This window comes from Typopeltis vanoorti, chromosome 6 (genome assembly GCF_054136105.1).
Source record: "Typopeltis vanoorti isolate ZY-2024b chromosome 6, IOZ_Tvanoo_1.0, whole genome shotgun sequence".
NCBI classification, from domain to species: Eukaryota; Metazoa; Arthropoda; class Arachnida; order Uropygi; family Thelyphonidae; genus Typopeltis; species Typopeltis vanoorti.
Genome location: NC_143554.1, coordinates 19,503,224 through 19,526,805, shown reverse-complemented (window position 1 = coordinate 19,526,805; position 23,582 = coordinate 19,503,224). Strand labels below are relative to the sequence as shown.

At 35.5% G+C, this 23,582-nt stretch overlaps 1 protein-coding gene across 6 annotated transcripts in view; it reads left to right on the top strand.

The window, feature by feature from the left end:
- The window catches only part of LOC150105318 (zinc finger protein castor homolog 1-like), a 360,761-nt gene that overhangs the window by 232,591 nt on the left and 104,588 nt on the right, over positions 1 to 23,582 (top strand). Inside the window, exon 1 of one of the 6 annotated variants that reach the window (XM_090394086.1) lies at positions 10,490 to 10,566. The exons of the other annotated variants lie outside the window; for them this stretch is intronic. The gene's annotated coding sequence lies outside the window, so the exon portion shown is untranslated. Of the gene's footprint in view, positions 1 to 10,489; positions 10,567 to 23,582 lie in introns of those variants that run through there. 6 annotated transcript variants of the gene reach the window in all.

The window sequence follows — 23,582 nt, the reverse complement described above, 5'->3', positions numbered from 1 at the left end:
AGATAATATACATTGATATTGTTATTGGATCGCCAGATGAGTACAGAATCTCGGACCACTAGACACATGGAACCTGGACGAACTCAGTAAGAACATTATGGTTTTCAAAGTGATTCTCCTCCTCTTGACAAGCATGATACTTTATGTATTGTAGCCGGATAAAATTGAATTATTCATATGAGACGCTATCGCCTTAAAATGTTCAATGTGCATTGAAAAAGAGAAAATAAAGGTTTAAAGATTATTGTAGTTTCCACAATCAGTTTGCAAATGTCAATAGATAGGCTTGTAACCATCAAACATGGCCATTATAAAACGGATATGTAACAGTTTGTGGATAAAATACTTAAACCTTTCCGAGAATCCTTTGATGCTATTCTCAAACAAAGCCTCTTGATCTTCTAAGAAAAAGGACGTTTTGCGCTTGCTTCAATATGGAGGTAAAATATCCATGGGAGGAATTAATTATTATCACATTTCAAGGTGTGAAATCTTAATTACGGTATATGTCAGCGTATAAGACGACTCTCGACTACTCCAGAAAACCCTCGAAATCCTTTTTATACGGCGAGTATAAAAAGGGAAAGCTTAATTTCTTGGATGAACATTTAGGTAGTTACAATACATCGTTATATAAGAAAATAGGCAGTGTTTATAAACAAATGAGATTAATTTTTTGTTATATAAATTTATTTAAAATATTACAATAGATGTAAGTCTTAAAAAACAAATAATAATTATTATCCTAAATTTTCATGTTAATTTTCTTCATCTGTTGAAAACAGTTCTTCAGATTCATTGTTTAAATGATCGTCATATGGATCCCAGTTTGAATCTGGTGAATTGATTTCGTTTTCATCGTCATCAGTGTCCCACAACCGATCATCTTCCGTACCATCCATAAGATTAGAAATACCACACCTTTTAAATAATTTTATTAAAGTCTCTACTTTTACTTTATTCCATGCTTTGATCACAAAATTGCACAACATATCAAGTGATGCAGCGCGCATACATCCACCGTTTGTAAATGATTTTTCACCAGTCACCATCCAATTATTCCACTCTTCTCGCATGTGATCAAGTGAACAATTTTAATAATCCTAAAATTAATAATTAATTAAAATTGGAACTAATAACTTTTAATTAGGGTAATTCGCGTAAATACGAAACTATGCTATTCAAAAAAATAACGGATAGAACAACAATACCTAACGTTGCATTAATACAAGAAAGAATAAATTGGGGGGTCGTCTTATACAACCGACATAAGCTTAAATTCTAAAAATAGCCTAAAATTTAGGCCTCGTTTTATACACCGACATATACGGTATTACAAATATCTTGGCCTGATAAAGAAAACAAATATTAAAAACACTTAGCTAAATAAAGCTCTGCTTAATAAGATCGATCATAGTCATACATTAATTACGAAGCAATAAGTTATGATCCTAAGAGGACGTGAGATACATTCACAAAGAATAAATACTGAATTGAAGGTGAGGTAGATGGTTTCATTCTGGATGTTAAGATTAGTTCACGAAGATAACCGGAGAGAAAAAGAGAAAAACCAGACGAAGAATTTAGACCCTGTATACTTGCTTCATAGTAATGGTTTGGTCAGCTGGTTAAATACACGACAGACAATCTATAAACTTACTTGTACAACTTAACCGTAACACAAAGAGAAAACAGCACAGATTGCAAAGTCTTTTATCTATTTAAATATGGCCTTTATTGAATTGTACATCGTGCAAAGATGTTCCATGCTCAGAACTGTTGTACGTGGCATGTATTTCTATGTTGTAGGTATTTTTCGGAATTTGTAAAAATTCCAAAAAATTGGAACAATTCACTTCTAATATTAATTTTTAAAAAGGGCAATAAGGAAGAAATTAAAAACTACAGACCTATAAGCCTATTCCCCGTCATATATAAAGTTTTCATAAAAATTATAAATAATAGAATAAAATCTAAACTAGAAGGAATGCAATCCTTTGAACAAGCTGGATTTAGGAAGAATTACAATACTTTGGACCATATTCACATATTAAGACAGCTCATTGAAAAATCAATTGAATACAATAAACCCTTATGTCTGGCCTATATAGACTATGAAAAAGCATTTGATTCAGTTAAAACATCTGCAACACTAAAAGCACTTGAAACCATATATTGAAACACTAAAACATATTTACAATAATTCTTTCTTTTAAGGTTACACGGTGAGCAGCATTCATATTTATGAATTTAGGGACACAAAACACACGTGTTGAAAAGATTATTTTACTGATTAATAATAAAATAATAACTTGACGTTTCGACCCCTGTATTGAGGTCATCATCAGAAGGATCCATGTGTATAAGAACCAAGCTACATGCTGTTGCACTGTATACAGGTAAATTACATCTACGTTGATAACTAATCTTTTTTCTTAGCTTGCCCTCTAGTGATAAAAAAATTACCAATAAAAACTACAATAAACTCTGCTAAAGTCCTCACGTACTAGTTACGTGAGGACTTTAGCAGTACGTACGGAATTATACAGTTTATATTGTTATACTACTATTATCTTCTGGATTTGTACAGTACAGGTTCGAATCTGAATAAAAATGGTCTAACCATTCCAAGAATGTGGAGGACCCATCTGCAACTTTCATAGCAACCACAAAGAAAAATCTCAATACAAGAAGAATTGGTGAAGTGTTTTTTTTTTCCCCTTGAACATTCAATAGCAACCACAAAGAAAAATCTCAATACAAGAAGAATTGGTGAAGTGTTTTTTTTTTTTTTCCCTTGAACATTCAATAGCAACCTGTACTGTACAAACCCAGAAGATAATCGTAGTATAACAATATAAACTGTATAATTCCAGAAGAATCCTAGCATGTGAGGACTTTAGCAGAGTTTATTGTAGTATTTATTGGTAATTTTTTTTTATCACTAGAAGGCAGGCTAAGAAAAAAAGATTAGTTAACAACGTAGATGTAATTTACCTGTATAGAGTGCAACAGCATGTAGCTTGGTTCTTATACACATGGATCCTTCTGATGATGACCTCATACAGGGGTCGAAACGTCAAGTTATTATTTTATTATTAATCAGTAAAATAATCTTTTAAACACGTGTGTTTTGTGTCCCTAAATTCATAAATATGAATATTTACAATAATGCAACTTCTGTAATTAAATTATATAAAAACAGTGAAAAGTTCCCAATACAAAAAGGCATCCGGCAAGGCGACACCATATCTCCCAAATTATTTACAGCTGCACTAGAGGAAGTCTTTAGAAGCCTTGACTGGGAAACAAAAGGAATAAACAAAAATGGAGAAAGGCTACATCATCTCAAATTTGCAGATGATATTGTCCTGATAGCAGATAATCTTGAAGATCTGGAAGAAAGGCTAATCAGCTAAACGAAGCTTCCAGAAATTTGATTAAAAATAAATAGAGAAAAAACAAAAATAATGATGAATAAATACAAACCATAGAACTATCAAAGTTGAAAACCATGAAATAGAACAAGTTACTTCATATGTATATTTGGGACAATTGTTATCCTTTGAGGAGTGCCAAAAAAAAAAAGATTGAACGAAGAATTCACCTTGGATAGATGGCTTATGGGGAAATGAGAGACATATTCAGAAGTGACATCCCTATGAGTCTAAAAAGGAAAGCTTTCGACCAGTGCATACTTCCTGTCCTAACATATGGAGGAGAAACATGGACTTTAGCAGAAGCCTTAAACAAAAAGCTGAGAACAATACAAAATCGCATGAAAAGAAGTATACTAAAAATAGCATTAAGAGATAGGAAGACAAATATCTGGATAAGATCTCAAACAGGTGTCATGGATATTGTAAAATACATTAAACAGGCTGGCCATATTGCCCGATGCAGTGACGGGAGATGGACTAGAAAAACAACAGAGTGGAGACCAATGGATGAAGCAAGACAGAGGAAGACCGAGAAGAAGGTGGAGAGATGAACTGGAACAAATTGCAGGAGTGAGATGGATGGGAGAAGCAGAAAACCGAATGATCTGGAAAATCATGGGGGAGACCTTCGTCCAGCAGTGGACAGAACCAGGAGGTATTTCTATTCTGGAATACTTATACCTTGCTTAGAGTGATAGAGCTGACTTTGGGTACAATGAGAAGTTTGTATTAGCTGCAGTTTAGTTACGCAATGCCAAGTCATTGCAATAAACGGGGTGTGTCATATTACAATAGCATGACTTAATCAGCAAGACCGAATAATTCTTATTGGTAGACATCATGTCTTCATGGAAAACCTTTGAAAAAAAGTAACAATTATAATTTTAAAGCTTTGCTTTGGAAGGAACGAAGTCCATTTCTAACAACTGATATCAATACACAAATACCAACAGTACCAAAACACAAACTTCATCTATGCTACGATCAATAAATCATATCAAATAGTTTGCTATACTCATGGGTTGTACAGTATTTTATGGTTGATTTGTTAGGCAAAGGGGTGGACGTTATTAATTCCATATGAGGCGGTTAAGTCATCATAATATTCTTTGCATCCAAGACGATATTCAAATCTTAAATTTTCCACACCAAAGGTCTTTTGCTATCCTAAAGTTTCTAGTCATATTATCCAATCAATGAAAGGTGAACTGGGCGTAGCAGATGCAAAATGAGTTGAGGAAATAATGAAAAACAAACCTGATTAGTTACCTTGAAATCAGCTTACCTCCACACTCTGAAGAAATATATTCAGCAGGCGGAATAATGCAAGAAGGAAAATTCCATAATTGTGTCATAAGATTGATTAGCCTCTTTGATCAGATAGCACAAAATTCTAGAATAATGGTGAAGTGTAACCGTATACATGTAGATACATTAATGTTCTTGGCACCGTTTCTTAATACAATCTTTGGACATCAATAGTTCCAAAAAAAACATAACTCGCGGAAACTGAAACTATATCTTAATTTGTTACGAAAGTTGCTATAGCCTTGTTATAAAATTATTGGTGATAACCGTCCAGGATCTTTTTGAAGTGATGAAGTATCAAAAGCGCTCACAATTAAATAAAATAACGTCTTCCATAGGTAGATCCGCTTTCTCCATTGAACACCAAAATGAAATTGCTTCTAAATAAGTTATTTTATGGACAAAAATGTTTACGTTTAAAGATGACATTTTATCTTCTGCAACTTATTGACAGTAAATTAGACATCCAGCGCCGCCCAACAGAGATTCTTGACTTTATTAAAAGGGTCACTGACCTTTTCTCCACAAGTTGTGAGATTACCCCCAAAACGATGGATCTGTGCGGGGAAAATCCCAGTTCTCCTTCTTGCAGACATCAAGCTGCAATCATTGCTCGCTCGGGGCGACAAACAGCCCTTCCCGGACAGGATTATGAGACAGTGGTGGTATGCATCATTAAATGTAGCTGGATGCCCACGATTAAGATTGTCAGGAGTGCTGTAGTTCATCCACCGGGTCATTTCCCTTCCCTATTTAATTATTCTTTCGTTATTTATTATCTTCATTATTTTATTTCTCACATTCTATTTTTAAAAGGTCTTTACTTAAAAAAAGCGTTCTTGTCTTCTCTTTATTATTTTAATTTTTTTTTTTGTGTTCCCTCTGAAATACCAGTTAGCCAAGACTAGTAAACAATTATTAGCAAATTGTTTCCAAAAGTAGTCGAATGATTACTACTATCAATGACACGATATGTTATTCAGAAGTCCTCTAAGTGTACACAGCACTTGCTTCTGTTTCCGGGAGCAATCGCAGGAGTGTGTATCTCATGTTTTAAAGAAGTACGCGTATCATCATCTTAACCTACAGGTACTCTGTTATTAGAATCAGTTTAATTGAGGTGGCGCTCCTGCATTTGAAGAGATTCAAAATAATAAAAACGTAATATTCATGCAATTAGATATCCTCAACTGAAATTTGATAGACGAAGACATCGAAGGGGTTGGAACTTTTAAAGCTTGGGGCCCAATTTTTATGTGTGTAGCATGAAACACATTTCATATTCTACTTTATTTTAATACAAAAAACCGTAGGTCATGCCTTTAATACGTTTAATCTTCGTCTGATCAGCTGGAACTCTTGATGAATATCTTAGTCGTTTTGATTTATTTATAGAGATAAGGATCATTTTTTATGCATATTTATTTATATTAAAACTGCCTATTAAAAAAAAAAAAATCACTGAAATAACCCAAACGGCGATATTGATAAAATATAACACTTTATGCTTCGTATCCATCTGTTTATGTGTAAACGCTTTAGTCAGTTACGGTGGTTTTGTTGTGCTTGAAATTGCTTTCAAGGATATTTTATCTTTGCGGACTTTTCGTAACTGAAATTATTGATATATTCTTTGTTTTATCAAGACCTTTCGTAGGAAATTTCTTTCCTATTTAGAAATGACTTCTAAATATGACAAAGTGCACAATAATTGCAAACAAAGAGTATTTTCTTCTGAGAGATGCACAAAATACGTAAGTAATTTTAGGTAATAAAATTTACTTAACGACCTTGCCTTTACTAGTATCGAGCGTGATTACTCTCTTAATAATATCAAAAAAAAAAAAAAAGAAGTAAATACTTGAAGTGATAGATTAAGTGCACCAAAGTTAGAGTAGTACAGATTATATAATCCCTATCGCGTACACCATTACCTTCTAAGATTACATCGATGTAGATTGATTCAGGAACTGGAAAATCGTTCATTTAGATTATAAGATTATTTTTCAAAGCAGTTCAATGCTATTTAACAGAGTGTTCGTCTGTAAACTGCGTGTGTCCTTCTTGGTCGATGTTGCATATTTTACGAGATTTCAGAATTTTGAGAAGAAAAACCTTGTTGTGTGAGGCCGATTAACTCATGTTTGGCAGAAAGGAAATAACTGTTCTTTTGCAGTCTTTCCTAGTTGGCTTCGTACTTCATGAAGAATGGGTACAGTGCCTCCATGAAACTTCACTTCTCATCAAAACGTAGATTCAAAAATGCAAAAACAAATAATGAATTGTTTCAAATAGTTAAATATCGATCAATTTTAAGACTCAAGACTTCGTTAATACTGGTATTTGAAAATTATCTTACAGAAACATGTAGGGTATTTGGCCTCAAGTGGACGAATAAATCCAGGTATTACAAAAATATGTTACTAAAGTAAAATGCTGAATTATTTTAGTTAATTTCAAAGAGTAGCTACCACCGTTTTTCAGCTCTACTGTTTTGCAAATCAGTAGGCTAGCCTTCACCTTTCATTATAGCCAAAATTCGGTGTATTTTCGAACATGGCAGAAGAAAGGATATGCCTACATAAGTGCTATTGTATAAACGCGTATGCATTCGTAATATACACGTGTGTGTACACATATATATTTTCTGAAATACAGAATGCTTTACATTACTTTCATGAGGGAGGTCTTCAGAAGAATGATCTTATAGGTTCCATTTTTTTTAGACATTTCTTTAGCCTATCACAGTCGATTTTTCGAGCGATCAGATGAGGTGTCTCCCACTACGGAAGAAACTCGAGATTTTAATCCACTCACTCATAAAGTGCAACTTTCGGTTCCGGCTGATATATATTTTAGATTGTATAGGGAGGAAAGGCTGCATTTAACACACACACACACACACACACACACACACACACATATATATATATATATATATATATATATATATATATATATATTGTGCGCAGATTTGGTCTCCTGAGTTTCAAGGGGATAAAGAAGCTGTGGAAAGGGTGCAAAGAAGGGTTACAGAGATTATATCTGGATTATGGGGAAAGAGGGGTGATATGATAGTGGTCTATAAACTTTTGAATGGGTATTATAGCATTTCAAATGATGAAATTTTTCGTTATATGGAAGGCGGGGAGAGAACACGGGGGGCATCCATGGAAGTTAAGGCTGTTCACAGTCAAGAAAGCGTATAGCTAGGTTTTTCTCCCAGTGAGCAGTGAGTGTGTGAAATAGCTTGTCTTTAGTGAGTGCATCTAGTGTAAATGAATTTAAGGGAAGGTATGGTAGATGGTTTGGGTGATTTATAGCCTCCCTCAATAAGTGCTTGACTCCCTGGAGATCTCAGATAATAATAATCTTCTTCTTCTTCGCGTTATTCCCGCTTCCTATGCAGGGTCCGCGTGTTACTTAGATGCGACTTCTTGTTAGTACTACTCCCAACCGACCCGCTGGGGGGGGGATATATTTTTGACTGTAGAGGCGTATGTTCAAGGGGCCGGTTTGCCTGTTTGCGGGATGAAAAACGCCAGATAAACTGGCGGAAAAAACCCTACTGACCGCGCCCAAGACCGGCTATGCCTGAGGAAGATCCTCAAATTCCTCACGTCTACAACGGGAATCGAACCTGGGACACTCCTTCCCCAGGCATATGGTTGCGAAGCGCAAAGCCACTAGGCTAATATATCGTATATTTCAAAAAGCTGTCTGAAATTTTTATGTAGTTTAAACCTGGAAGTGAAGTTAAGCAGTGGATTTGAGGGATAAAAGTTATCTATTAGATGACCTAAATGTTCATAAACGTTTTAATAAGTTAGGAAGCTTAAAATTAAACCTAGTTAAGCTTCCCACTCTGCGCTTGGTCGCTCGAAGTTAGACTTAGGTTCAAGTCTAGTCGCCGACTGGAGGAACTTTTTCTAAACCTATCTTCGACTGGTTCCCGAGTTAGTCGATCTCGGGCAAGCGGCTTTTTACTCCCGGAAATTCGGGTTTTTCTTCCGTAAACCCAAGAAAATCAACAGTAGTACTTACATTATTTCACGCAGTAACATATCCTTAGGGTTAGGCAACAAGAGATGGCAGCACATGATTGCTGGTCTCTTCATCAGTAGCCGCATATAATTAGTGATAGATTAGGCCAGCTATCTCTGATTAGCTACTGGTGGAGATTGAACTGCCCACTCAGTCTCCAAAAGCTAGATAGGGTATAAAGGCCTTGCCTACTCCCTATAAGGAAAAAAAAAGGCGTTAGCTGATTTATTTATTTTTCTATTCAAATATTTCTGCCGGTAGGCTGTCTTTTCTATTCGTAGGACTAGACTAGATAAGTGGAAGAAATATTGATATCTTGGAATAATGGTAGAGTGCAGGGGCGAATGCTCGTCTTGAAATTCACGCTTGCTCTTGTTATCATTCAGGGAGTGAGAGGTGTGATTGAAGTCTGATTAGCGGAATAATGAATTACTGACCATTTAAAACTATATATTTAGAAATGTATGTACATTTAATTATAGAAATACATTTATTTTACAAATGATATTCTGTCGTTTTCAATTTAGCTACTTGAATACAAATTCTACCCTACGGTTCTTCTTTATGAACTGGTCAATAACATCTTCATAAAAATTGGTTGTAACTTAATTTTCCCAAGCAACACACACACACTTGTAAAGGCTGCCTGAAGCTCACTGGCTAGAGTTACTTTGACAGTGTATGGCCTGTGCTTAAGACGACGTGAAGGGAGCGGTAATGGCTATGCACTCGCCGCAACACTGTGAAATCACAGTGTTGCGGCGAGGATCTGGAAGCTCACACAACCGAGCAAGCATTGGCCTTCGATACACAACGCAAAGCTCAATTATTGGCGCGCAAACTTAAGACGTATTCTGTCTACAAAAATAAAAGCCTAAATGGAATGCTTATAAATGCATGCATTTATTAACAAATAAATATATGTAATCTCTTTCTGTTCATACTATGAAGTTCTCTGAGATAACGGAAAATTACAAACACTATGTAAGATAAATATATTGAGTCCTGAAAGAAAAAAAAATTCCCGAGTCGTTAGCCAATAAAAATAATATATAACTGGAATCTATGCACCTTGGCAAACTAACTCGATCTCTTAAGTCATCGAAGTGAAAACTTCTTATCTTTGCAAAAACAATTAAACACGCTACACCTAATTCTATTACCACAAATCCACCACTTAGTAGAGTCATGTTTGCCCCTAAACATACTGAAAAGATGATGCATCCTCAAAAAAAAAAAAAAGTTTTCATAAATAAATATAATTTATTAAACGACATGGAATTAACAGAACGATAATATCTATTAACTAGAACATGCACCAGAATGCTAGCAGGAATACATCTTTGACTAGCTCATTGGCTAATAGTGGGCTATTATTTAGTAGTATTTTCTAATAACTAGCTACAGTTCAAGCCTAGAAATGAGAGCATTCTTTTCCGCTAGTAAACGCAACTGATGATTAACTAAACCTAATAATGTACTGTTGAATTATGTGATACAGTAAACTACATAATTGCAGTGAAGAGCCTGTTGTTAAACTATTTTTGCACCAGCAGTTTTATAATTACCATACCTCAAAAAGTTGTAGTTACAGTACTGTACATAGCTATTGTAACTTATGCGCAGAATTGTATTATCAAAGGCAACTATGCGACATTATCGGAATGCGGCATGTTCGGATATTTTATGGTGATACGGGGAGACACATCGACAAGTCCTTTCTACATGTATTTGATTCCAGAGTTTAAGAATGTGGTATGAATTCGTTTTTAAGGTGAGTTTTGCTGCGTCAGCGCATTTTAAATTTTGTATCTGAAAATGCCCTAACGTCATCCAAGTAACAGTTCTTTTTATGGAACTGTCAGTGAAGCCTTTTGTTTTATGAGAATAAACAGATACGAAAGCACCGTATCCATGTTTATACACATCCTGGTATCCATTATTACCGAATATTAGTTCTACAGAACAGAAATGCGATGTAATTAACTGTAGATTAGGAATTATGACATCCAGAAATAGCAGAGCGAGCGATGAAAACCAGTCTTGAAGCTTTTTCTTTCCTTTCAGTCAAAGATCACTTAGCGTTCATTTGGACAAAAGGTTGTATATGTAATTCGAATTGTTAGTTACATATACACTGCTAATCACACTAAATTGGTATGTCTAATGATGTGTTTATTTGCTGGTAGATCTGCGCATGCGCAGATCAAGTTAGTGATGGTAGTCTCCGCCTCCTTGTACAGAACAGGAGGAAAACAGAACATAAAAATAATAAAAAAAGTTGCAATGCCTAGGGACTTATAGGGATTTAACTAGAAGAACAGCGAGAAAAATTCGAGGGAAAAAAACTCCCTCCGCTACTGAAATTTAAAATCCGAAGTTCCATTTAAAAGATTCATTACTGGAATTGCGTAGAATATTATGCATTAGTTAGCCTTGAATTACTAGATTCCACTAGACACACCTTTTTGCAAAAAAAAAAAAAGAAAAGAAAAAGAAATGCTTTATCGTAAACGTACACCAGCTATACAACAACAACAGCACGTTACCATTAGCACCGACTCACTTTAAAAATATGCTATCATTCAACCGATGGAATGAATAGGGAAACCAGGGAAGAACTCGGCAAGTACACTTTAACGAATGCCTCCAGTACTGCATTTAATGATGTACCCTGCTAATGTCAAACAACAAAGGTTTTTTTTTTTTTTTAAATATATAAACAGGTTGTAATGTTCTATTTTTATTTACCATCCATAAATCCAACAGTATTTCATTACTCTGGCAAGATCCTCTTGTAACAAATAAAAAGGAAAGCAATAAAAAAGGGGGGTTTAATTTAACCAGAGAAGTCATCCTCTGAAAATAGACCACCCAAGATACCTCATAGTTTTGCGTGAGTTTTAGCAGGTAAACTAAACCAATTGCGTGATAAAAGATTGAGAACCAGTGTAACATGCTCACTGCAGTTTTTATGAAAATAAATAAATTGGTGTTTTACAAATGTAAGTGGAATTTTTAGCGATAGCATGTGTACTTAGTTTTCTTCTGAACTTCCTCTAAGAAGAAATATTTTTTGGTCGTTTTTCAAGCGGTTCCGATTTAGTCGATCATTGACACAAACAGTATTATTTTTTTCCCTCCCGAATTTTCGTTTTTTTTTTTTTAACTTGCCAATTCAATCAACCGTAGAAATTCCCCTATGCCAGAAAATAATATACGGTATATCTGATAAGGTTTAAGACTATAGGATGGCAGCAGTGCGTCATAATCTTTCTCCGTCTTCTCCTCCCCCAAAAAGAGAGAAGTGCCGTCTTCTCCGCAGTTCTTTTTTTTTAATTCTCTGGCAACTGATCTTACCGTGGCCATTGTTTTAAGACTATTGAGATCTGTAGTCGGAGTTCTCACATGAAAGTGATACAAGAATATGGTAAGCACCTGTTGTCATATTATTGGGCGAATATTCTGAAGTTACCCGCTCAAAAGAACGACGATGTCGGGGGAAAAAAGGGGTGAATAAAAAAAAAAAAATTTCGTCTAGTCGATGACTAGAATCGAACTTATACGTTTGTTAATGCCGACTAGCGTTGTGGGCATCCAGAGGGAGGGGGAAGGGAAGGGGCTCTTCCCATCCCTCAAAAATAAAAAAGGAGAAAAAAAAAACACTAGAAAATTTTCCAAAAATCTTTTCCTAATTAAAATTAATTTTTTAATTTATGTTGTGTCGTGTCTTCTGTTTCTATACTACGAAATAGCGATCATACGTATGCGATGCATAGTGTGTATTCTCAAATCGCCCCACCCAAGATTAAATCCTGGGTGCGCTACTGTGGGCATCATTACTATATTACACTGGCATCCTTTGAAAGTATTTAATATTCCTATCTACACATCTCTTTGAAGGTAAAAGACATTTTGAATTAGGCTATTAAATTGATAAGCAAATAACCATAGGCGTCACTTCCATCGCATCTCCCAGCTACATGTGATCATTTGCTTAGTTTCTCCGCATATAATGTAATTTGCAGAACTTTTGTCAAGAGAAGGTCGAAAATAGTTCCAAGGAGTACTTTTCATGTGCACTGTAACTGTGATGCATTCCTTCTTATTAAACTGAACGTATTAAAGATTCAACACGTGAACTGCTTATCTAAGTTTCGTATTTTATATTTTTCGATGCATTCGTAAGCTATGATCGACACAGTAAATTTCAGTAGCAAGTATTCGAAGTACATCAGTCTTACTTAATAAGACTGCTTAAACATTTAAATCGTGTACATCTGAAACCCTCGATTTACGCGATGGATTTGTTGTGTGGAAGTACCGTGTAAATCGAGACGTCATTCGTATAGAAAATGGGTTCCTTGACACTCATTTAAATATTTACATATTTTTTAAAATACATTTAACTTGTTTATATGTATAGTTACGCAACAAACATTTAAGTATAACAAAATGCTATCAAACAAACCAGATACGATATAGTAAAGTAGGCTTACCAAACGTCCCGTGTTTTTACCGAAAAGATAATACAGTATTTATAATTTTCAATATTCTCTTTAAATAATCCAACTTAAATTGATTTGTAACCCATAAAAACTGACAATTCACGGAAATTATCTGTGTTAACAGTTACGGCGGCGGTCCCTTTCATTGGTCGCTTTTTATTTATAATTCTGTACAGATAGACTGCATTTGCTTATTTACAAACAGTTCTTATTTTGGACATTGTGTGGCGCGGTACAGTACGTGAATGTTATTTTAAAAATAATATCTCGCCTTTTACGAATGTGTGATATTTGATTAATACATAAAATATATAATTAAAGCTAAATTCATTTTCTTTATTAATTATACAAAGGTCAATTAAGTTTTGTTTCTTTCCTTAAGCCCTTAATAAGGCCAAAACGAAAGTGCATTTTTAACGATGATTATTCGAAAGAAAAACTCAACGACGAAGTTGAATTCAAAATATGTAGACGAACGTTTAGTATTGCACATGGGGGGGGGGATGATCGGATATTACACAGCACCAGAGGCGGCTCGTGCATAGGCACTGAGGAACTGCAGCACTCCCAATTTTTCTCGATATATAAATATATTTATTAATTTATTTATATTTGCTTTTAATATTTAATTTTATCATCAACAATCTTATACAATTCTCTTATTTTGTATAAAAAATAATAAAAATCCATCTTGTAGCACTTAGGAGGGCGAAGGACGCTAGCAGCACTGTGTTTACCACAGTGCCATATTGCTAGTATTTGCTACGCGCGCAAGCATATGCACGTCATAGTGAGATGCGTTAGCGTAATGCGGCACTGTCCGTCGCGCAGTTCCACTGTTGTTTATATGCAGTTTGCGCCAGTAGCAGGTTACTCTGTCTCTTTAAATATTTGGACATTACAATTGTTATAGTTTTTATTTTAGAACATTATTGGGGTTATGATAATGATTTTATTTTTAAGTAATTTTGAATTATACCAAACTGTATAATTTTATCGATAATAAACAATATTTTTTCATGTTTAATTTTTATCATAATTTTGATATTTTATCCAAACACGTATATACTGTACTTACAGTGTGTATGTATATTTCGAAAGTTGCAGCACCCCCCCCCCCAAAGCCACGAGCCCCCAATGAGCTGCACAACACATTAACACAAATCGAGCATTTCGCGTTCCAAAAGTATTGATACTTATTTTGTAAAAGCAAATACCAGCAACGAAAGAAGTTATTGCTGCCAAAATAACTATCAGCATTGTTTTAATTCTTCTAATGATCGCAGCAATAAACTTGTTGCAATAATATTTTCGGACTCACCAAAATTGTCCCGAATTCGGAAAACCAAATACTGGAGGGTCACCCATGTTCCGTATTTGATTTTCCAAAATCTGTCAACCCTAGTATATAGAGATGTTTTGAACTATTGTCTCCTTTTTCAAACAATTTACGTTAATAAGTAATACAGTAGCTTGTGGACGAGTTATAGGTTTACAATAATAGATAATTTAAATCCACATTGTATAGAATATATTACATGAAAAATTTGCACGCGTACAGTAACAATTGAATAACGACTGACATTCTCAATAGCTGTCGCCACCTGTACAGCTTTTTAATACAACTTTTTTGTTTGTTATTCTTAAAATACCGAAATCGTAGTGTAAAACGAAAATTTGTAGTATTTGATCGAGGGATTGGTGTATTCTAGTTATTGTTTTTTGCTCCGTAGGTCTTCTGGCGTGCAAATTCCAAACACTTCCATCCCCTCCCCACTGTTGTTACGCATGCTGAGTAAGTAAGGGGAAAAAATTTGCTATTGTTCTTAAGAAAGTCATCATGAGTACAATGTCAATACATAGTGATGCGTTTATTGTTTCGAGTATCGTTCGTGACCGGTGGTATTCCTAAGGAATTTCTTTGTTTTTCCTTCTCCGATTCATGCTGTCTAGGAAACACTTTAGCCTGTAGATTGCACGATAATTCGAGACGGTTTTAAACTTGAAGCCACAGAAGGAAAAATCAAGTAGGTTAAAGGCAGTTCAATAACCATTTTCGTAATAACATCCGGGAACGCAAAGGTCATCGTTAAAAGAATAAGAAAACGATTGTTAGACCATCGTCATTATTATAGGTGACTTTTTTTTTTTTTTTTTTAGTTACTATAGGTGGTGATGCAAGTCCCGTACGAAGACTTTTGTATATGATGGACCGGTCACGCGACACGAGTTCTTTCTCCTATTGTTGGCAGCAGACAATGCTCCAAACGACATTTGAAGAGCAATTAGTCTTTATCTCTCTTTGTGGCGTTCTATTTTAACTTTCATTATAGTTTTATGAATGCAAATTTAAGGCTGCATATAGATTACAATGAGATGGCATTTTTATTTTAATAATAATAAATCTTTTGATCAAATTTCCTGTTTAATTTGGCACTGTTGTAAGGATTCGTTCATTAATTAGTTTCTTTTTTAAAAAACAAAACTGTTTATGCTTCTTTGTTACAAAGTAGTTTACAATAAGAAAAAACTATCGGGAGTTTTTTTTTTTTTTTTTTACTTGGGAAGGGGAATGCAGATGTGATAGTAACAGTTATCTGTCTATCCTTAAACCTCATGTCTGCGTTACGTGTAAGACTTTACACCCTAACACCAATATCACGTATATTTACATTAAAAAAAAAAAATAGAAAATTTGACATACACGAGATGGTGAATGGAGTGACCTCCTACGGAGAGTCAGGAAACTCCTTGGAGCTGCCGTATATATATATATATATATATATATATATATATATATATATATATATATATATATATATATATATATATATAATAATAATAATAATAATAATACTTTTTTGTTTTCATTATTTGCAAGCCACTAGATCAGTGTATTCAATGTGGTGTGGACAGCTAATTCCACTCATTTTCGTCACAATCTTTGTCTTTAAACCAATGTGGTGCAGAAATAGCTGGAAAATCGTTTTATTTTATAAAATCATCGGCTTTTTATGTCGAATGGATAGAAACAAGGAACATCATCCCAGTACAGAACTGGCTGCTTATAATTAGTGATTATCTTAGGCCAACTATCTCTGATTGGCTATCACTGGAGATTGAACGGCCTACTCAGTCGCCCTTTTTTTTTTTTTTTTTTTTGATGCACACAAACACACACAAGTGTCATTCCAAAATGGTGTCGCTATTCCTAAAATTGCAAAGGGGGGGGAATGTCCTTGTTTACCTTGTAAAAAAAAGTGTGTATATATATATATATATATATATATATATATATATATATATATATATATACATACATACAGTAGTCCCCCTTTATTAGCGGACAATACGTTCTTCCAAGACCCCCCGCGGATATTACTGAACCCGATATATACAGGTAACCCTCGTATAACGCGGATGTTAGGTTCCACAGAAATGCCGCGTTATATAAATCGCGTTATGCGAGACTCAGATCACATACAAAAAAGTAGGGTTAGGTTCCGAAATCGTTTTTTTTAAAGATTATATAAACAATGTCCGCGCGGTTAGCCTAGTGGCTTTGCGCTTCGCAACCATATGCCTGGGGAAGGAGTGTCCTAGGTTCGATTCCCGTCCACGACGTGAGGAGCTTAGGGATCTTCCTCAGCCATAGCCAAGTTAGCCGGTCTTGGGCGTGGGAAGCAGGGTTTTTTCCGCCAGTTTATCTGGGGTTTTTCATCCCGCAAGCAGGCAAACCGGCCCCGTGAACACGCAGGTTACAGTCATAAATACTTACGGCAAGGAAGGCAACGGGAAACCACCTTGCTCATAATCATCTCTCCCTAGAATGGTAGCATATAGCTACCCTCCCGCGGCCGTATGGCAGATGGGAACCAGAAGTTATATAAACAATGACATATCCAACAAAAATATGTTTTTATTTAATTCAGGTAATTCATGTAAGTTAAGAAAACAAATAAACTATGAAACAAAATACATAGTGTACACTTATAAAAATATAAATTGTACGTTAACTTCATTGCTTATAATGCATAAAATGTTTTAGGCAAAATAAAATAAAGTGCATAATTTAATCGTAATCACTGTCTTCAAAACTAACATTTCGTAGATGTTTTTTATTTACGAGTGGCCGGACGTCGTCATCATTAGTATAATTCTCATTGTCTACTTCGGCTGGTTTAGTTATCAAGAAGTCAGTAATAAGACCTTACTGACCACTATGCTGCAATTTTTTTATTAAGTTCATAATACGGAGCTAAACAAATATCCAACTGTCTCGTGAATTTTCCGGAGCGCTCCACTGAGAGATCATTATCCATAAAATAACTTTCTTGGCAAGTTTAATCCTTCTGCTAATTTCTTTAAACCGAATTCATCGCAATCAGAATCTTCGGCAGAACGTTTTTCATTTCGACGTCATCTATTAATGGTAGCAGTTCCTCCTCATTTAAATTCATTTCGCCATCAATTAATTCACTAATTTCGTTTTCAACCATATCGCAAAAGCGCTCTAAGTAGTCATTACTATAAAAATAAATTTTTCACATAAAAAAAAAAAAAGCATTGCATATTGTATGTAACTCATCAGAATATAAAGTGCTCAGCTTGAGATGAACACACTTATGATTTTTAATGCGCTTTCCCTGCAGAAAACGAAGACAATTTTCAACAATAAGCACTTTATACGGTAAACAATTGACGTACATGTATGCTAAAGGGTATTTCCCCTAATATAAATTCGTTGCTTATAACTGCATGCGTTATACGGGCAGACGCAAATTTAACGAAAATGAAATATGATTTTTAAGTCGCGCGTTGAAAAATATATGAAAAGATAAAGGTTTACTACAGTTTGTAGACTGCTTTATACGAGGGTTACCTGTACTATGTTGTTTCCTATACATACCTCTGATAAAGTTTAATGTATAAATTAGGCACAGTAAGAGATTAAAAACAATAACTAATAATAAAATAAAACGACTATAACAACATACTCTAACAAGAGTTATATGAATGTGAGTGGAATCTTAGCAACCTCATGATACGTTTATTTTTATTATTTTATATATTCGAAAACTTTCACCGTCTTTACTTAAAAGGAAGCACTATACGGCTTCTCTTTGGCATATCCGAATTGCTAGCATCACTACTCTTGCGCTTTTGGGCCATTATTACGTGAAATAAGGGTTACTTGAACACAAGTAGAACGATACCGCGACAGTCGATCTAATAACCGAGAACCACTCAGAACGGCGCACAATTTAAAACTTATGAATTGTCTATTACTGAAAGAAAGAGCCATACGGCTTCATTTGGGCGATGTAAAATTACATACGCAAAGTGGATATTAAAGATCCAACATTATTTCAAATCCGAATGTTTGTAGAAACGATGCAACTTGCTACTTAACACTTTGCCTATGTAATTGTAAACTGTTTATTTCTGGAATTTTTCATTTACTGATAATGGTCTTTATTCTACAGACCTAGTGTAATGGAAATTACTACGCTACTACATAAGGCTATAATAAATATCTGTTAATGCCTCATTGCAAAGTGTCAAAATAATCTTTCAACAGTTTTCAAGGTCTTAAGTAGTGGAGCATCTCTCGGTTACTGCCGAAACTTTAAGGCAAGCTTTGTTTATTGTTTCTGAGCCAGATGACAATATCTGCAGTTGTTATAAATTCTTTTATGAAGATGAATAGACTGTTTATTTTTTAAGTGATCTTGCTAAATCACACAAGTTAATTTGAAATTACAATTATTAATTTTAAATGTTAATCATTCGCGATGTTAGCATAACCGACTTCCAATTGTGCTATTCAATTTGAGCTTTATTTGGGATAGTTTCGTATTACGAAAAAAATTGTGACGCAGTAAGGCTGAAAGAAAATTGTGTATGCACGTGATGCAGTGACAATCGGTAATCCTGCATGCCAGAATGGAATAGCTACTCAAGATCTCCGCTGATTGCTAGTCGTTGGCAATAATCTCAAGTTTCTAACGTGATTTAAATTTTTAGGTTTACATTGCAGTACTACACGTGAACCTCTCGTGGCTGACAAATGAAATTGTGCTGAAAATCGTTATTATTATTAAACAAGACCTCATGGAGTCAAGTGGGCATAATAATATGTAATGCCACTACCACAGTGGGTAGTTATTGAAAGGTTCTATTCTTTACTTAAGAAGTCAAGTGACTGCAGGGTTGCAACGTTTTCAATTCTAGAAACCCGAATGCATTTATGTTTATATATTATGCATAAGAAATTACTGTGGGCAGTGCCATAACGAGGGCGTGGCGAAAGAGGCACCCGCCACAGGCGTTAAAAATAAATAAATAGATGGTTCTCGCAGTCCACATTGGTCCACTCAAACCACTGTCTTCCACGCTCTCAACTGGATCCCAGAAGAGAAGAGATAAACCTGAAGTTTAGGGGACATATTGCAAAGGTGGTGAAGGTAACACAGAGGATTGCTGCTATTATGAGAAGGACACTGACCTGCAGAGATAAGAGGGTTATCATTCCGTTGTATAAGTCTCTGATCAGACCACACTTGGACTATTGTTCTCAGATTTGGTCCCCAGGATTTGAAGGGGATAAATTAACTGTGGAAAGGATACAAAGATGGATGACAAAGATGGTTTCAGGACTGTACAAGGATAGTTATGAGGATCGGCTGAGAGAATGTGGACTGCAGAGTTTGGTGGATAGAAGAAGGAGAGGTGATATGATTGAGACTTTTAAACTGTTGAGAGGTGGTTACAGGGTTGACACTGGGGAGTTCTTTCGCTTGGTTGATCAGCAGGAAGGAGTAATGACAAGAGGCCATCCCTGGAAGTTACGAAAGGAAACAATGAGCAAGAGGGTAAGGAGTGGTTTCTTTGTGTGGAGGATGGTTGAGCCGTGGAATGCATTGCCTGATGGAGTGGTGGGAGCGAGAACGGTCAGTGAGTTTAAAGAGTGGTATGATAGACTTTGTGTTTCTCAGGGGGGGGGACCTCCCCCTCGATGAGTCTTGACAGAATTTGTCTTAGGAAGGACCTCCCTCGATGAGTCTTTTGACTCCTTGGAGGCCTGAATAATAATAATAATGGACCTGATTAGGGCCAAAAATAAAGCCAGAAAGCGATATCACAACACCAGAGCCCTGCAGGACAAAACAACCTGAACAGACAGGTTCGAGAAGCCCTCCAGATGCACAGGAATTCCAAATGGAAATCCAAACTCAGGTAAATCAACCCAGAAGATAACTCCATGTGGAAGTTTGTAAAATCTCTTCGTACCAAAAGACAGCCACTTCCCCTTTGAAGACCAATCTTGGAATTGCACACTCAGATGAAGAAAAAGTAGAAGCCCTAATTGAAAATCTAGAAAATCAATGCAGCCCATCTTACGTAAACTTAAATATCAATCTTATTTACAAAGTTCATCGTAAAGTTAGAAATGCACTAAGACAGCCTAAGGATGATTCAAAAACCATCAACCCCACATCTCCAACAGAAATAATAAATATTATTTCCCATCTGAAGAATAAAAAGGCTCCCGACCCAGACGGCATTACCAATAGAATAATAAAGCTACTCCCACGGAAAGCCATAATTCATCTAGTTAATATTACCAATTCTATTTTAAGATTCCAGTACTTTCCCACAGATTGGAAAATCGCGGACATTATACCTCTGAAAAAACCTGGTAATAACCCACAACTTCTCTAAAGCTACAGGCCCATCAGTCTTCTTTCCTGTCTTGGCAAAGTAATGGAAAAGGTCATCCTATCAAGACTACAATCAGCAGTGAACAAACAGAAAATAATCCCAAATGAGCAATTTGGGTTTCGCAAAGCTCACAACACAGTACAACAAATTCACCGACTAACAGAACATATCGCTCATGGTTTTAACTGGCACCTTCACACTGCTGCTGTATTTTTGGATGTTGCCAAGGCCTTTGATAAGGTCTGGCATCAAGGCCTTATCTTCAAACTAATTGAAAACAATATCCCAATTAAACTAGTGAAACGCATATATTCATATATTAATGAAAGATGCATGCAAGTAAAACGCAACGGAATCATGTCATCAAGGCGCAAAATTCTGGTGGGAGTACCTCAGGGTTTTCTTCTGTCTCCAATACTTTTCACAACTTATATGGCAGATATTCCTCTCAATTCAAGAACAACTACTACTGCCCTTTATGCTGACGACACCACTATTCTAGCTAGATTGCTCAGCCCTCGCCTAGCAATCACTAGACTCCAAGGAAGTATCAATGAGCTAGCAAACTGGTTCACCAACTGGAGGATTCAAGTGAACCCCCTCAAAAGCTCAGCCATGCTGTTTTCAAGAAGAAAAGTCTGCAATAAAGAAGACATCCTGCTCTCTGGTTATAAGATCCCATGGCAATCAGAGACCAAATATCTTGGGGTATTAATGGATAAGAAACTCCTTTTTAACAAGCACATCAATCTCATTGGCTCCAAATCTTCCAAAGTAATAGCATAGCTCTACCCATTGATCAACCGCAAGAGCAAATTGAACCTACATAATAAATTGCTTCTTTACTGGGTGGTAATACGTCCAGTCATTACCTACGCCTCACCAGCATGGAGTCACACTTCAAGATCAAACATTTCGAAATTACAGAGAATCCAAAACAAATGCCTTAGGATGATCCTGGATGCACCGTGGTTCATCAGAAATTCACAGATTCACCGAGAAACCGGCATTTCATACATTTCCTCCTTTCTTCGTAATCTTGCAGAAAAATTCTTCATGAAGCCAAGTTCACATTCAAACCCACTAATTGTACAAGCTGTCAATTACAATGAGACTGATTACTACAAACACAAAAGACCGAAGGCTATTCTTCTCTCAACTGATCATAGCTAACACAACTGCCCTCAGAGGGCTAGTTTAACTGCTCACAAACCTCCCATTCCCAAACAACTCTCATTACAGATAAAGGGGAATATGAAAAGCACTAGCACTTCACCCATCCTGTCAGTAATGTTAATGGTTGTATTTTTAAATTTCAGCAATATGCCGCTTTAGACACACAACAAACTGCAACTCATTTTGATGGGGTTAATAGTAAGTACTTAACATATTGAATTTAGTAAAATTTAACTTGTTCTATTTAAATTTTTCAAAATTTTTGTCATTTTTGGGTTTGGGGGGGGGGCAGTTAGAAACTTGCCACAGGCACTTAATACCCTCGTTACTGTACTGACTGTGGCAGTTAACAGCAAATGATGGCTCTATCAGGGGGGGGGGAGTGGTATGTTGTATAACAGTACAGTATATCTAGAAACTGCTACTTGACACATTGTGGAAGCATTTCTTAGAAATCTGAATTTTTCATATTAAAAATTAAAATATAAAAATGAAAAACTTCCCAATACACAACTCATTCAACTGATTTGTCTAGTGCGACCATACAAAACAGGATATCGAATTAGTTTGATGCGGTGGTGCCCCCAGAGGAGGGTACAAGGGGACTACCCCCCTAAAGAAAAAGGAAAAAAAAAACACTACAAAAATTTCCAAAAATGTTTTCCTCATTAAAATTAATTTTTTTATTTATGTTGTGTCTTCTATTTCTATACTACTTATGAATTAGCAGTCACATAAGGTGGGAATACCCTATAGCTCTCGGGGAATCACGGCTGCTGTGAACACAAGGCGAAAGAAGTATGGACCGAGTACTACTTTGTTTACCCAAGCTCAAATTGTGGTATAAAAAATTCGAAAAACCATTTGCAATAGCTCCACGCAAAAATGCCATTGATGTAGTTTTGAAGTGTGACAAAATGATATATCCTAACATCTATAACTTATTAAAAATATTTACAACGCTTCCGGTAACAACATGCATCAGTGAAGGGTCATTTTCTACCTTATGCTTTTTAAAAACCTATTTAAAATCTAAATCTACCATGACACAATCACGATTGTGCTAGTCCAAACAACGGACTGGCTTTGCTATCTATACACAGAGAGCTTAATGTAACCATGACTGAAGTAATTCAAGAGCTTTATAAAAAGAAAAGAAAACTGGATTTTATTCTTTAAATAAATTTTTATAATCACCTAATGAATTTGTATTAAAAATATTTTTATCCGTTCAACTCGGCTCCCCCCCCTCAAGATTAAATCCTGAGTGCACCACTTGTTTGATGAGGGCATAATAATTTATAAATATTAGCAAGTTTGTTAAGGGATATCATGTTTTAGTAATGTAGCTATGGACTGTGATAATGATAAGAAGATAATT